Below are 16,603 nucleotides of genomic sequence, written 5' to 3' on the forward strand. Positions count from 1 at the left end.
TCAAGCAATTTGATTAGTTAGGGATAGTAGAAAATCTATATTTAATTCATATTGACTGATGTCATACATCATGGGATTATGCATTTCCCAATCAAAAGTGGTGGAAACTTTCACTAGTTTATGGGTTGTTTAGGAGTATTGTGTAAAATTTGGTGCGAAAAGTGTTGCGTCAAATTTGGTGCAAAGTGGAGAGCGGGACTTGTATTGCATGCCTTAAACATGGTGCAAATAAATTTATATATTAAAAAAAAGGAAGTTAGCTATATTATGTTAGGTATTTATTTATTTTTTATCTCTATATATACTAGTGCACCAAGTTTGGAGCAATACTTTGCTGCACCAAGTTTAGAGCAATACTTAATTTTGTTTGCTTTAGAAAGAGGATATAATTGTAATAAAGTTTATAATTTACTTTTATTATCTAATATGCTTCATTATCTTGCAGCATTGAACATAACCTTTCTGTGTTGTCAGACTCCCATTGATTTCTGTTGCAACCAAGGGTGACGGTTTGAACGATAGGTACGCTGCATCGGAATTGACGCGAGCGTACCTGTTGAATGTTTGATAAATTGGGAAGAGGGTCAAATAGAGTCAAGGGTGAATTACAAAACATCTGGAATGACGCAAGCATCGATCTGCGTCGGATTAAGATTGCGGGAGCGTATATTACGTCACACATTTCAACATTTGACAATCTTGACGCTTTGTTAACTACGGGGGATTAATCTTGTGTTGAATTTGAAGCAGGATTCCAGCGTATTATCAGTTGAAAATTTGATATATCTACACCTTAGAATAAACATAACTCTTTTTTTTAATTTTTGCTCATTTGTTGTTTTTTGTAATGTTAGTTTGTTTTTTTAAGTAATGAAAGTTGTTTTAGTTTTTTGGTAAAAGTACGGTAATGCTTGTGGGATATTCCACTATCAGACAAAACTTGGCCAGTAGTCTTCTTATCCCGGCGTCAAGCTGGAATGAAAGGGAATATCCCAGAGCAGAGAATGTTTGCAAAATGAGTTAAGCGGCACTCACAATAGGCAGGGTGGTTCAAGGGTTAAACGGTCAGAGTGGTCAGACAGGCAGAGATCAGCAACTGTATGGCAATCCAGTATTTAAGGGTTAAGCAAGCAGAGTAGTCAGACAGGCAGAGTTCAATAACAGTATCGCAATGCAGTACTTTAGGGGTTAAGCAAGCAGAGTAGTCAGACAGGCAGAGTTCATCAACAGAGAGGCAATCCAGTATTTTAGTAGTTAAGCAAGTAGAGTAGTCAGACCGGCAGAGTTCAATAGCAGTAAGACAATCCAGCACTTTAGGGGTTAAGCAAGCAGAGTAGTCAGAGAGGCAGAGTTCAATAACGTTATGGCAATCTAGAATAAAGTAATAACAATAGGTAGAAAGGGAGCAACTTACATAGGCACAGGATTAGCGCAACAGGAGTTCCTGACTGGCTTCAGAATGAAAGGAGGATGACGTCACTGCCGCACGCACACAGGAGCCGACTCTACCCTAGGCAACGAGTAGAACAGCAGGCGTCACGTACCTAGCTAGAGCGGCGCGGCATTACAGGTACATTGTTTTTTTTAAAATAATAATGGTATTTTTTTTTTTAATGGAAAGATTAGATTTTAACAGGTTAGTTTTTAAAAGGTAGTAAACAGTTTTTTAAAGGTAGTAAGGTGTTTTTTGGTAATGGTAGGGTTAGTCTATTTTGGGTTAAGTAGTAAGAAGTGAATACAGCGCCAACAAGAGGCCAAGGGATAAATATACTCACAGAGAGATAAAAGAAGATTATTTAATGAACCATGTTAAAAAGCATCAGTAATAAAAGACTATAAAAAAAAAAATGTAAAAAGCACATATAAATAAAATTACAAATACAGGAATATCTTACAGAAGCGGCTCAAAGGGCCAAAGCTGATAATTACAATAAAAACAGAGGCAATAACAGGCGATCAGTGTGAGTGGTACACCAGAATAAGAGTGTATACTAATAAAACAGAGTTAGCCTAAGTGCAACTATAACAAGTGCATCAAGCAAAAAACTAATAAACAATAATACAAACAATAGTGTTCAAAAATAGTGTTTCAAAAATAGTGTTCTAAAAAATAGAAAAATGCACTGCAGTGCAAAAAAAAAAAAAAAGGGGAGTAGCAAAATAATTGTATAGATACGATCAAATAGTGAGTGAGTGCAAATGGATATAAAAATGCTAGCTACTTAATCCAGTGAGGTTAAGATATAATTAAATAAAATACACAATATGCAATAACATAAATAATAAAATACATAATATGCAATAACATAAAAAATAAAATATAATCCAAAAAAGTGTTCAAAAAGTTGATCAACAAATGTTAGTGAAGAACAAAAATAAGTCAATCAAAACTAAAAAGTGGAAAAAATGGGTGATGAAAAGCAAGGTGAAAGTGAGGAAATTGATTCCTTCCAATGTTAGTTACTTTAACAGATCCAAATTCCTGAGTGTGGTAGCTGAAGTAGCTGATTGGATCCTAGCACCTGTCAGCTGCTCCTATGGTATCCTAAAAATTGAAATTCACAACATAGTGTATCCAATATGAGAATGAAGTAAAGATTAAAGTAATGCTTACCAGTATGTCAACGCGTTTCTGCCCTCAAAAAAGGGAGGGAGAGAGAGAGGGGAGGGAGAGAGAGAGGGGGAGGGAGAGAGAGGGGGAGGGAGAGAGAGAGAGGGAGGGAGAGAGAGAGGGGGAGTGAAAGAGAGAGGGGAGGGGGAGTGAGAGAGAGAGGGGAGGGAGAGAGAGAGGGGAGGGAGAGAGAGAGGGGAGGAAGAGGGAGAGAGGGGAAGGAGAGAGAGAGAGGGGAGGGGGAGTGAGAGAGAGGAGGGAGAGAGAGAGAGGGGAGAGAGGGGAGGGAGAGAGAGAGAGGGGGAGAGAGAGAGGGGGGAGATAGAGAGGGAGAGAGAGAGAGGGGAGAGAGAGAGGAGAGAGAGGGGGATAGAGAGAGAGGGGAGAGAGAGAGGAGAGAGAGGGGGGAGAAAGAGAGAGAGGGGGGAGAGAGAGAGGGGGGAGAGAGAGAGAGAGAGGGGGAGAGAGAGAGAGAGAGAGAGAGAGGGGGGGAGAGAGAGATAGAGGGGAGAGAGAGAGATAGAGGGGGGAGAGAGAGATAGAGGGGAGAGAGATATAGAGGTGAGAGAGAGAGAGAGATAGAGGGGAGAGAGAGAGGGGGAGAGAGAGAGGGGGGGGGAGAGACAGGGGAGAGAGAGAGAGCGCAACAGAGAGGAGGGAGAGAGAGCGCAAAAGAGAGGGGTGAGAGAGAGAGCGCAAAAGAGAGGGGTGAGAGAGAGAGCACAAAAGAGAGGGGGAGAGAGAGAGCACAAAAGAGAGGGGGAGAGAGAGCGCAAAAGAGAGGGGGAGAGAGCGCAAAAGAGGGGGGAGAGAGCGCAAAAGAGGGGGAGAGAGAGCGCAAAAGAGAGGGGAGAGAGAGAGTGCAAAAGAGGCGGGGAGAGAGAGCGCAAAAGAGGGGGGAGAGAGATCTCAAAAGAGAGGGTGAGAGAAAGCGCAAAAGAGAGGTGGGAGAGAGAGCAAAAGAGAGGGGCAGGGAGAGTTCAAGGGGTGGGACCGCTGTACCCTGCAAAAAATGGCCCGTGTGAACGGGCTTTAGGACTAGTATATATATATATATTTACATCTATATGTGCGTACATATGAATGTACGGTTTATATGTGTATATATGTCTGTAAATACATATATACACATAGGAATACATAAATACATATGTATTAAAATATAGACATATTTATATATACTGTAATTTATATATACTGTACATATCTAGATATGCTTATTTATGTATCCCTATGTTATAGCCTTTTGCAGCCCTTTTTTTCTTACACCTGAGACCTTTGTGCAATATTTTTGTATAATTGTTATTAGACAGTGTAATTATGAGTGTAACTATTCTTTGTAATGTATTTTTGATGTGTTTTGTGACACCTTTTTGACTCACGTAACGTTTAACCAGAGCTCTGAGGTCAAGATAATCATTCAAGTGTAAATCGCGTTTGCCCACGCACGTTCACATTTACTTTCAACTGGTAATACGAGTGCAAACTAACATGAAAACCCAATGTCGCAAACATTAGTGCTCCACTAGTAATCTGGCCCATTATGCACAGACCTATTTGGGTGTCTTTCCATGGAAGACAAGACTCAGACAAGGGAACTCATATTTTTAAAGCTTAAAATAAATGAAATTTATTGTTTATATATCTAAAAAAGACCATTTAAAATATATCAAAGGATGTTTCTGAGCTTAAATATATATACAGTATATATATATTTATATTAGAGCGCCAACAGATTCCACTATAAACATAAGCGTTATACAAGGTAGCAATTATTGGGATCAATGGGTAGAGCGCCCTGCCTAGAGACGCACTTTTACATTCTAAGGAGGTTCATCGCAGATAGCAATGGAGGAGAAGAACTGGTATTAGGAAAGGTTAGTGTAGGTTGTATGCATCCCTGAACAGTAGGAAGTGCTTGAAGCTTTTAAAACTAGGGGAGAGTCTTGTGGAGTTAGGCAGAGAGTTCCACAAGATGGGAGCCAGTCTGTAGAAGTCCTGTAAACGGGAGTGTGAAGAGGTAACAAGAGAGCAGGAGGAGTTCATGAGCAGAACTAAGGGTACGGGAGGGAGAGTATCTGGAGACAAGGTCTGAGATATAGGGGGGAGCATAGAATTTGAGGGCTTTGTATGTTTTGTGTTTAATCCTGGAGGCAAGAGGAAGCCAGTGAAGGGATTGGCAGAGGGGTGTAGCAGATAAAGAGCAGAACAGCCTGGCAGAGGCATTCATTATGGATTGTAAAGGCGCTAGACGGCAGCTAGGGAGACCAGAGAGGATGAAGTTGCAATAGTCAAGGCGGGAAAGGATGAGTGAGGGGATTCAAATCTTAGTTATGTCTTGTGTAAGGAAATGTCTAATTTTAGAGATGTTTTTTAAGTGGAAGTAGCAGGATTTAGCCAAGGCCTGAATGCGAGGAGGGAAAGAAAGATCTGAGTCAAGTGTGACCCCAAGACATCATGTGGGTAGGATTAATGATGGAGTTGTCAACAGTCTTGTTCTGATGCGTGTGGAGAGAGTCACTATCTTTCCATAAAGTTGTAGTTTTTCATTATCTGCCGGTTATCTCACAGAACTGCACGATCAAGCTCTTTCTGATAGTTTTCAATTCATTTGAAACCTAAGAGAAGTGTAAAAGGCATAAAAGTTATCATAAAACGGGGTCAGATAAAGCATAATGTGTTAAAAAAAGCTTTTTCATTTATTACTAATATCAAATTTACTTAATTGTCTTGGGGTCCTTTGTTGAAGATTATACCTAGATCAGCTAAGCTGTGCACAAGTATATTGAACAGTCTTTGCAATTATGATTCTAACCATATTATATATTGTAGCAAACACAGTTGCTGTATAGTGCTAATTAATTATTCACAGGCAAAAAATGTGTTTCGTTCAAAAGATTTCTTTCAGATTTTTTAAAACGTTTGGTGCGACTGATTTTCGTCCATGCAGCTATTCGGTTAAGGCAAATATTGGATTCAGATTTGTTTTACCGCTATTTGCAATTGGAGCAGCTAATATAAACAATTAATATTAACAAAAATCTTACATTATAGGATTCAAGCAATTAAAAGAACCTGCATTTTAATGATAAATTACATACAACTCCTGTATGAGTAAAATCCTTAGCATTTAGTACCTGACCGGCTATCGCTAACATCAGTTATTAGTAATAATATGGCAGGATTGGACAGGGGACGATGGGCAAATGAATGATCAGACCCCTCTACATCATTACAAACATTGGAGCTTATTAACCAAACGATACAACTTTTTCCGCCGCCATTCATGCACTTTTTTCTTTTTGTGCCATATTGCATGAACAAGTGAACAAATAGATTTAGTCAAGCGATCATTCATTTTCACGTAATTTGTCCAATAATGTATTCGTCAGTTTGTGGGGCCGATTTATTAAAGTGCGGATGGACATGATACTATGGGGCATATGTATCAAGCTCCGAATGGAGCTTGATGCCCCGTGTTTCTGGCGAGCCTGCAGGCTCACCAGAAAAAGCAGTTATGAAGCAGCGGTCACAAAGACCGCTGCTCCATAACCTGTCCGCCTGCTCTGAGCAGACGGACAGACATCACAACAATTCAACCCGATCGAGTACGATCGGGTTGATTGACACCCCCCTGCTGGCGGCCTATTGGCCACGAGTCTGTAGGGGGCGGCGTTGCACCAGCAGCTCTTGTGAGCTGCTGGTGCAATGCTCAATACGGCGAGCGTATTGCTCGGCGTATTCAGCGAGGTCTGGCGGACCTGATCCGCGGTGTTGGATCAGGTCCGCCAGACCTTGATAAATAGAGCCCTATGTTTCATGTCCGCCACACATCAGTAAAGGCCGACAGCATACGCTGTCGACATTTATTATTGCACAAGCCGTTCTTGTGAACAGCTTGTGCAATGCTGACCCTGCAGATTCGCGGCCAATCAGCCGCTAAAAGGAGGTGTCAATCAACCCGATAGTATTTGATTGGGTTTATTTCTGTCCGCCGCATCAGAGCAGCGCACAGGTTATGGAGCTTCATAACTTCTGTTTCGGTGAGCCTGAAGGCACGCCGGAAACACGGAGCTTGATAAATTGACCCCACAGTATTTATTGAATACTAATTGAATACTGTGCTGTGCTAGTGTTAAACTAAACGTAGCACTATTGCACCCCTAATATATGTTCGGTCAAACATGTTTTCAAGTTTTTAAACACACTGGCAAGTGAAAAGAAAGCTAGCCGCTAGCAGGGGCTGTCAATCAGCCAATCGCATAGGATCGGGCGGATTGAAGGCCTCAGCCTCAGAGGCAGCGGACATGTTATGGAGCAGTGGTCTTTAGACAGCGGCTGCATAACTACTGTTTCTAGTGAGGATGTTTCCAGCTACTTAAATGCAAAGGGCTCAATGCACTTAGATATGTCTGTGTGTGTAAACATAGGTGTTTGTATATGTATATATGTCTGTGTGTGTAAACATAGGTGTTTGTACATGTATATATGTCTGTGTGTGTAAACATAGGTGTTTGTATATGTATATATGTCTGTGTGTGTAAACATAGGTGTTTGTATATGTATATATGTCTGTGTGTGTAAACATAGGTGTTTGTATATGTATATATGTCTGTGTGTGTAAACATAGGTGTTTGTATATGTATATATGTCTGTGTGTGTAAACATAGGTGTTTGTATATGTATATATGTCTATGTGTGTAAACATAGGTGTTTGTATATGTATATATGTCTGTGTGTGTAAACATAGGTGTTTGTATATGTATATATGTCTGTGTGTGTAAACATAGGTGTTTGTATATGTATATATGTCTGTGTGTGTAAACATAGGTGTTTGTATATGTATATATGTCTATGTGTGTAAACATAGGTGTTTGTATATGTATATATGTCTGTGTGTGTAAACATAGGTGTTTGTATATGTATATATGTCTGTGTGTGTAAACATAGGTGTTTGTATATGTATATATGTCTGTGTGTGTAAACATAGGTGTTTGTATATGTATATATGTCTGTGTGTGTAAACATAGGTGTTTGTATATGTATATATGTCTATGTGTGTAAACATAGGTGTTTGTATATGTATATATGTCTGTGTGTGTAAACATAGGTGTTTGTATATGTATATATGTCTGTGTGTGTAAACATAGGTGTTTGTATATGTATATATGTCTGTGTGTGTAAACATAGGTGTTTGTATATGTATATATGTCTGTGTGTGTAAACATAGGTGTTTGTATATATATATATATGTCTGTGTGTGTAAACATAGGTGTTTGTATATGTATATATGTCTATGTGTGTAAACATAGGTGTTTGTATATGTATATATGTCTATGTGTGTAAACATAGGTGTTTGTATATGTATATATATGTCTGTGTGTGTAAACATAGGTGTTTGTATATGTATATATGTCTGTGTGTGTAAACATAGGTGTTTGTATATGTATATATGTCTGTGTGTGTAAACATAGGTGTTTGTATATGTATATATGTCTGTGTGTGTAAACATAGGTGTTTGTATATGTATATATGTCTATGTGTGTAAACATAGGTGTTTGTATATGTATATATGTCTGTGTGTGTAAACATAGGTGTTTGTATATGTATATATGTCTGTGTGTGTAAACATAGGTGTTTGTATATGTATATATGTCTATGTGTGTAAACATAGGTGTTTGTATATGTATATATGTCTGTGTGTGTAAACATAGGTGTTTGTATATGTATATATGTCTGTGTGTGTAAACATAGGTGTTTGTATATGTATATATGTCTGTGTGTGTAAACATAGGTGTTTGTATATGTATATATGTCTGTGTGTGTAAATATAGGTGTTTGTATATGTATATATGTCTGTGTGTGTAAACATAGGTGTTTGTATATGTATATATGTCTGTGTGTGTAACCATAGGTGTTTGTATATGTATATATGTCTGTGTGTGTAAACATAGGTGTTTGTATATGTATATATGTCTGTGTGTGTAAACATAGGTATTTGTATATGTATATATGTCTGTGTGTGTAAACATAGGTGTTTGTATATGTATATATGTCTGTGTGTGTAAACATAGGTATTTGTATATGTATATATGTCTGTGTGTGTAAACATAGGTATTTGTATATGTATATATGTCTGTGTGTGTAAACATAGATGTTTGTATATGTATATATGTCTGTGTGTGTAAACATAGGTGTTTGTATATATATATATATATATGTCTGTGTGTGTAAACATAGGTGTTTGTATATATATATATATGTCTGTGTGTGTAAACATAGGTGTTTGTATATGTATATATGTCTGTGTGTAAACATTGGTGTTTGTATATGTATATATGTCTATGTGTGTAAACATAGGTGTTTGTATATGTATATATGTCTGTGTGTGTAAACATAGGTGTTTGTATATGTATACATGTCTGTGTGTGTAAACATAGGTGTTTGTATATGTATCCCTTTCGTGACAGGGTTAAAGTGTCTACATCGGAACACCTGTTCCGATGTAGACAAATTGAAACTACGCGATCGTGCATACGATCGCGAGATTTCAATTATTGGATCGCATCTGGGGGGCGTCCCTACAACCCTAGGAACGCCCTCCAGACCGCGATCAAGTCCTTGAAGCGCAGAAGGCTTCAGGACAGCCGTTTGATATGACGTTCTATTCCGTCATAACGGCTTTAAAGCCCAGTGTAAATATGACGGAATAGAACGGTATAACGGCGTTAAAAGGGTATATATGTCTGTGTGTGTAAACATAGGTGTTTGTATATGTATATATGTCTGTGTGTGTAAACATAGGTGTTTGTATATGTATATATGTCTGTGTGTGTAAACATAGGTGTTTGTATATGTATATATGTCTGTGTGTGTAAACATAGGTGTTTGTATATGTATATATGTCTGTGTGTGTAAATATAGGTGTTTGTATATGTATATATGTCTGTGTGTGTAAACATAGGTGTTTGTATATGTATATATGTCTGTGTGTGTAAACATAGGTGTTTGTATATGTATATATGTCTGTGTGTGTAAACATAGGTGTTTGTATATGTATATATATGTCTGTAAATATTTAAACAGATTTAATTGTATCTCTATGTTTTTCTTTCTAACACCTGGGACCTCATATCTTTGAGCCTATAACTTTTTATTACAATTTATTATTAGTAATTTTTATTAAATAGTATTATTATGAGTGTAACTGTAATTTTAAATATAATTTTGATGTATTTTATGCAACTTTTTTGTTGAGTGTAACAGCTTACCAGAGCTCTGAAGTCACGCTATCCTGATGCGCATTAAAGTCAATTGTGCTAAAGCGAAGACGTTTTTTATAAACCTGTAATACGCGCACTACTTACAACGTGTTTAAAGTGCTGCATTAAACCTTTAAAGTAAGCACGCCACTTGTATCCACTCCACTTACAACTTTGTACAACTTTTCTTTAGAGCATAACAGTTAACCAGAGCTCTAAAGTCATGCTATCCTGATGCGCCTTAAATTAAATTGCACTTAAACAAATGTGTTTACTTTCAACCTGTAATACGTGCACTGTTTCCGACGTGCTTCAACTTTCAAAGAGCTGTGGAAAACCCCTTTTCGCTTGCATGCAACAGTTAGCGAACCACTCGTAATCTAGCCCCGATGTTAGCCCACTGCTCCTTAACTCATCTTTCACCTCTGAGGTGGCAGACAGCAATCATCTTGCTCAGATACGATCAGGATGATTGACACCCCCTGCTAGCTCTGTTTCGGGCGCATGTCGTCAGTTGGACTTAGCATGGCTGGCTTGTGGCTAGGGCACTTCTGGTTAGCACGTGTCATCTAGCCGCATTATTCTGTTTTGCTACTCTGATGAGAGCTAGCGTGCCGGTACTATTTAATGTCCTCTATTCTTTCATCTAATGCCGGTGTATAGGATCAACTCTGCATTAGTATACTTGTTTATGGTAAATTCCTGTTACAAACTTACACTTACACCTGTGTTTTTACTCGTCTGTTGCCCATTAGTTGCTGACCTTGGCTTGGACTGGATTATTTTGTCTGATTAAGGGGCCTATTTAACAAAGGTCTGTCGTACCTGATCCAACAGTGCAGATCAGGTCCGACAGATCTCTCTGAATGCGAAGAGCTAGACTGCTGCTTCATAACTGGTGTTTCTGACGAGCTTGAAGGCTCGCCAGAAACACGGGGCTTCAAGCTCCGTACGGAGCTTGATATGCCCCTAAGAATTTGTCTTTGTCTTCTGCCTGCACGCTACTGATCTCTGTAGAGACTGTTACCTGATGACTGTGTATATATACTGTGTATGCAAGTATATTATGTGTATATATATATATATGTGTGTGTGTGTGTGTAGATAGATAGATAGATAGATAAATAGAGAAAGGTAAAAATGCAACACCTGATGCGTTTCGAAGGTTAATACAAATATGTTCCTTCTATTTGTATTAACCTTCGAAACGCGTCAGGTGTTTGCATGTACATGTGGTACATCAGCAGGTTATATTGAAAAAAGACTCTTCACACTCAATCTTATACGCATTGAACGTTTATACTTATCTTATACGCAATGAACTGGCTGGTTTATATTCAGTGTATGGTTTGGAGCTGATATTTTACATCAACCATTTAAATTTGTTCACGTTACCTCATATCATTGTGGTCCTATATTGTAAGTGTTTCTAACCGTGCACTTTGTATATACTTCTAATAAAACGGTATTACACTATCTCTGCGCTTCTCCCTTTACTCTTTATGTAACCTGGAGCTTGAGGGAGGAGAGTTCGACTGAAATCGCCCACGGGGGGAGTGAATACAAACAAAGCAGCGTGATGGGAAAACAGGGAAAACAACTAAGAGGGGGTGTGTCCGTTCACCCGTCCGTCTGTGCATTCAGCCACGGCAACACATAACAGCGTCTCATTAGCTTATACTATTGAGGGTACAGCTCGTAAGTAATCTCACAGAAGGGGTCGCCCGGTAGATTAGCTGTGTGCTTCAGCGTTATATTCAGATATCAGTGTTTATGGACATATACTCCAACCAACTAGGAGCCTAACCAACTGACGCTAATGTGGGGACTGCTGTTGCATGATATATATTAGTGGTAATCAATGACCTATTTGCTTCACTTGTCTTATTAGGAGCTCAATGGACTGACGTTGTGGTTACACATTTTCCACTCAATTTTGTCATTTTGTGACCTATTTGCTCAGTCTGCTTTATGTTTTTCTATTTACCTATCTTGTCTCACTGACCAGATTATCTCATGTTTGACTGTTTCATATACACCATCGATTACAATATTTATAGCTTTATCTTGTCGCTCCTATGATATTTCCCAGCGCTTAACACACCCCATTGTTTCTTTGTTTTACTATTTCCTTTGTTAGATACTGATTGGAAAAGTCAGTCTCGCCTTTGGGTGTTCGTGTTTTTAGCTGCAGGGATCTCTCGTAGGTGCTTCACTATTTTCTCTTCATCTTTTTATCAGTGTGTGTACTAGGGATGGGCAAATGTTTCTAAAAATTTAGAAATATAAAACAAATGTTGATACATTTGTTCGTTTGAATCGAATTTCGAATGTTTATATAACATTCTAACATTCTATTTTCGAATTTTCATTTTCGAATTTTTCAATAAAATTTCGAAAATATTTGTTCGAATAATAGAATTTTTAGCTATGTATTCATTCAATTTCGAAATGCAATATTCGAATTCAAATGTGACATTCAAATTCGAAATAGTATTTCTAGTCTACAACTGTGTTTAATAAATGTAATATTCGAATTTGAATGCTACATTCGAATTTGAATGTCACATTCAAATTTGAAATAGTATTTCTAGTCTAGTACTGTGTTTTAAATGTAATATTGGAATTTGAATGTGACATTCGATTTCGAATGTCACATTCGAATTTGAAATAGTATTTCTAGTCTAATACTGTGTTTTTTAAAAGTAATATTCGATTTGAATGTGATATTCGATTTGAATGTGACATTCGAATTCGAAATAGTATTTCTAGTCTAATACTGTGTTTTATAAATGTAATATTCGAATTCGAATGTGACATTCAAATTCGAATGTGACATTCGAAAACTGTAAATAACATTCAAAAATCGAATTTTTAAGAATATTCGTTCTTATCAACATTCTATTATGTAAATCGAATTTCTACAATAACATTCGTTCTAACATTTGAATTTGAATATAAACACATTCGCCCATCCCTAGTGTGTACTATAGAAATTTTCTATCTTCTTAACTTAAGCCTCCTTATTATACACACACATGATTGATATACATATTATTATTATTCTTTATTTATAAAGCCCCAACAGATTCCGCAGCGCTGCCCATGGGTACAAGGATAACGGTACAGTGGAGTACATAGGCACCTAGTTGTGTAATTTTGTGGTCTAGTACGTTCTAATTGAGATATACATACTAGCATTATTATTATCACTACACACTCATTATTGTATTGAATTTATACTGGTTTTTGCCCCCTCCCATACAGAAGCTGACCCCTTTGCTAGTCATAGGGGTCTTCTACTTTGTTTGTATACTTATATGTATGTATGGATGGATATACCTATGTACATATATAAACCGACATAGACACATACAAACATATACACATATAGAGTATATATACTTTTGAACCCTTCCCAGTAAAACACCTTGACATATTCCATTACCCTTGTTGTTTTTATTAATGGTAAACGGCGCATGTGCAAAAATATTTAAAGGAACAGTAACCACCTTGAGATTGAAGTAAAATGGTTTTATTGTGTGCAGAAAAACAACATTATAATATACTTTCATTCTTTATTTTGCCTTATTTTCCTTTAACTTGTACAAAAATGAAATACTATCATCTAAATATTCATTTATGATTGCATTGACATGTTTGAAGGGTTAAACATTGAAAATAAAATGAAGGTGGTGCCTACGCCTCTTTGGATCTTAAAATAAACAAAAAACATTGTGAAAAACTATATTTCTGTTTTAAAATATAGAATAATAGAAACTGATGTTTAGGTAAACAAACAAATAAAAAACACTATCTACTTAAAAATAATCTCTGTGGTTTTTATAGTAAAATATAGAAATTCCTTTTCAGCAAATCTGCAATGTAATAGTTCATCAGATAGTCTATTTTTTTATTGGAAAAATGATTAAATATCCCATATGAGTTTGGCACCTGCAATTACAAAAAAATGTCTCCTTCATGGCATTCAGATATCCGTTAAACAAAAGTGGTGGTCACTTGCCTGGAATAGAAATAAAAAACTGTGGGATCCCAAAAACTATGTATACAACTCCACGGTTCCTCAGCGTATACCTTCACAAATAAACTTCTTAAGATATATCAGTGAAAGGAGAAAAACTGAAAACAGTTGATAGTAGAATAGTAGAAGGAGATAAGCAAATTGCAGACTGTCTCAATGATTACTTCTGTTCAAAAGATTGTAAAGATAGAATTTCTACGTTAAATATGCTATTAAAGGGACACTGAACCCAAATGTTTTCTTTTGTGATTCAGGTAGAGCATGCATTTTTAAGCAACTTTCTAATTTACTCCTATTATCAAATTTTCTTCATTCTCTTGGTATGTTTATTTGAAAAGCAAGAATGTAAGTTTAGATGACGGCCCATTTTTGGTGAACAACCTGGGTTGTCCTTGCTGATTGGACAGCAGCAATAAAGAAGTGCTGTCCATGGTTCTGAACCGAAAATGTGCTGGCTCCTTAGCTTAGATGCCTTCTTTTTCAAATAAAGATAGCAAGAGAACGAAGAAAAATTGCTAATAGGAGTAAATTAGAAAGTTTCTTAAAATGGCATGCTCTATCTGAACCATGAAAGAAAAAATTCGGGTTTAGTGTCCCTTTAAATGGAAATGGGCTTGGCATAAACCTTTTTACAGAGGATGAGGTTTTGTTAGCATTAACAAAAATGAATGTAAACAAGTTAGTGGGTCCTGATAATATTTATCCAAGGGTTTTAAAGGAACTTCCATCTGTGCTAGCTGCCCCATTAACTGATCTGTTTAATCAGTCACTATTAACAGGAGCTGTTCCAAATGACTGGAGAATAGCAAATGTAGTGCCTCTTCATAACAAGGACAGTAGTAAAGAATCTGGTAACTACAGACCAGTTAGTTTAACTTCAGTAGTAGGGAAATTAATGGAAAGCCTCTTAAAAGAAAGAATTATGACTTACATAAAGACAAACAATTTAGAGGACAAAAATCAGCATGGTTTTACTTCAGGGAGATCATGTCAGACTAACCTAATTGACTTCCTTGATTATGTAACAAAAGTATTAGACCAGGGTGAAGCAGTTGATGTAGCATATCTAGATTTCAGCAAAGCATTTGACACCGTCCCACACAACAAACTAATTCACAAATAGTATTTCTTGGTCTAGACTCTAGGGGCAGTCACTATTGTTCCTCAGAGGTCAGTTCGGGGGCCTGTTCTGTTTAACATATTTATCAGTAATATAATCAAAGGACTACAGGGGAAATTATGTTAATTTGCAGGTGATACAAAAATTAGTAATAGAGCAGATTTTCCGGGGTGGGGGGGGGGGGGGCGGTAGGCAAAATGAGAAGTGATATACAGCAATTGGAGGATTGGAGAAATGACTGGGATCTAAAGTTTAACACAGCAAAAAGATATTTTACTAAATGAGGAATGAGACTTGGGAATTATTATTTCATATGATTTATTACAATTTAGTAAACAATGTAGCACTGCAGCGAGTAAGGTCAGCAGAATACTTGGATGTATTGGTAGAGGTATTTGAAGCAGAAATAGGGCGATTAATATTTCAGCCTGTAGGCTTTTGTCAAGCTGGAATGGTTAAATGTGTTAATTATAAAATTAATAAGAATTATATAAATTTTTTGAAAAATGCAGCATGAATAATATTAAATAGTTTTCAGCTTCATTTTTACTTTTTTGAAGATCTCTAAATATCATTGCAAGAACCAATCAAACAGTATCTTTGTTTCTTAACCACTTGATGCTGTTGGGATGTTTCATTCCATCCTAAAAGCGCTGGGCATAAACGTCTTTAGGACAACATGGAACTTACTAATTTTTGTGGTATCCTGCTCCATTCTGAAGACAAACGCAGGCAGTTCCCCAGAAACAAATCAGCACAGTTTTTTTAAGCACACAATGATCATGTGCTTCATTTCCCTTTTTTTTTGCTTATGATTGGAACTTGGATGGATGGGTCCGTCCTGAAGTGGATAAAAGTTTTTGTTTGTGTTTCATGTGTTTACCATATAAAGATGGAAAAAAAAAGAAAAGAAAAGAAAATATGTAACCTGGGCATTTTTTCAAATGAATCCAGTAGATTCAAAAATAGCTTGGAAGAAGATAAGAATTATAAAAATCAAAAAACACCCAAGCTGCTTTCTAATATTTATTGTACATTTATTTGTCCAGTCGCCAAGGGCACAGGCTTTGGTTTTGATTCAGTAATAATTGTTGGCTATTAGTTAAAGTAATGTCTTGCTGAAAAAAACGCTCCACAATATCACAACTCAAAAAGTTATGGAATTCAAAGCGATTTGTTAAAGCCCCTTGTCATGGCAGCCAGTTGTGAGATCAATGGTGCCACAATAAAGCGTTAACTTATCACTGTATAAAATGAGTTCCACTGTCATTGAGACAGTATCACAAAAAAACCTTTAAAACATAACAGAACAAACAAATAAGAAAACTTGATGAAACAGTTCACTCTTATATTTAAAAACAATTGAAGAGAAATCAAATAAAAAAGACAACATAGTTTTCATGATTTTTGCATGATAGAATAAGGCTTAGGCTCCAATGGCCAGCCCCTATTTCTCTACTGTGAGGTTTCTTAGGTAACTTGCACAGCCCCTATTTCTCTACTGTGAGGTTTCTGAGGTAACTCGCCCAACCCCTATTTCTCTACTGTGAAGTTTCTGAGGTAACTCA

Source organism: Bombina bombina, chromosome 2 (assembly GCF_027579735.1).
Source record: "Bombina bombina isolate aBomBom1 chromosome 2, aBomBom1.pri, whole genome shotgun sequence".
Classification (NCBI taxonomy): domain Eukaryota; kingdom Metazoa; phylum Chordata; class Amphibia; order Anura; family Bombinatoridae; genus Bombina; species Bombina bombina.